The sequence below is a fragment of the Gopherus evgoodei genome, chromosome 2, assembly GCF_007399415.2.
Source record: "Gopherus evgoodei ecotype Sinaloan lineage chromosome 2, rGopEvg1_v1.p, whole genome shotgun sequence".
NCBI classification, from domain to species: domain Eukaryota; kingdom Metazoa; phylum Chordata; order Testudines; family Testudinidae; genus Gopherus; species Gopherus evgoodei.
Genome location: NC_044323.1, coordinates 294651586 through 294652503, shown reverse-complemented (window position 1 = coordinate 294652503; position 918 = coordinate 294651586).

Genomic DNA, 918 nt, shown 5'->3' with positions numbered 1-918 from the left:
CTCTTGAACCCTGTTCCAACCAGCATATACTTCTCCCCCACCCCCCGCCAGGCTGGCTTGGTGATCCATCTAGCCATCTGCAGTAAGCACTCTCTAGTGCTGTTACATCCATCCCACCCACCCTCTCCAAGTCACTGCATTGCTTTATCTCCTTTCAAGAAAGAAGTTAATCCTTTCTGACCCATCAGGTAACACATGACAAAAAGGGGAACTGAGTCACGCCTGTTCATTCATGAAAACGAATGAGACGTTTCTCAGTTCAGCACAACAACTATTCAGAAACACTCCCGGCTGATGTGCATCGGGCTCATGCCCCCCCCCACACACACACACTGGGAGCTGCAATGCCCATATCATCTCAATGAGCCACCGTTGCAGTAGGGTAAGTGACCATTCTTTTCCAGCCACTACCAGGTGAGGTTGTACTGGGACAGCTGAAAAAAAATCCACCCCTTGCTTCCCTCAAGCTGCACGTGGCCTCAGGGAAGCAGGATGGGGTAGGTAAGTTGCGAAGGGGAGAAGAGTGAGGCAGCCCCCATTTGTAACCCTCCTCTCTGCTCTCTCCCGTTCACTGAGCCTATTGCTTACGCTCCTAGCGTTAGGCCTCGTGCTTCACTCCCTGTAGTTATTTCCCTTTACTCTCCCGGACGCTGAGCCCTCCCGTGGAGTGGGCAGCTGAAGGATGTGGGACACTAACTCCTCTTTGCTTATCAAACCCTCTCTCACCAATTATTCCAATAAGTGACACCCTCTGCTGGGAGAGCCTGCGCTACCAGCCATTGCTCCTGCTCCAAGGAGCTGTGAAATGGACCCGTCCTCAATCGTGTGCGACATCGAACAGGTCCCTACCTCTCCCACCCCCACCCAGGCCCACACTGTTCAGTTTGGAAGTTGGACTGAAAAGAGTGACAATAAAAG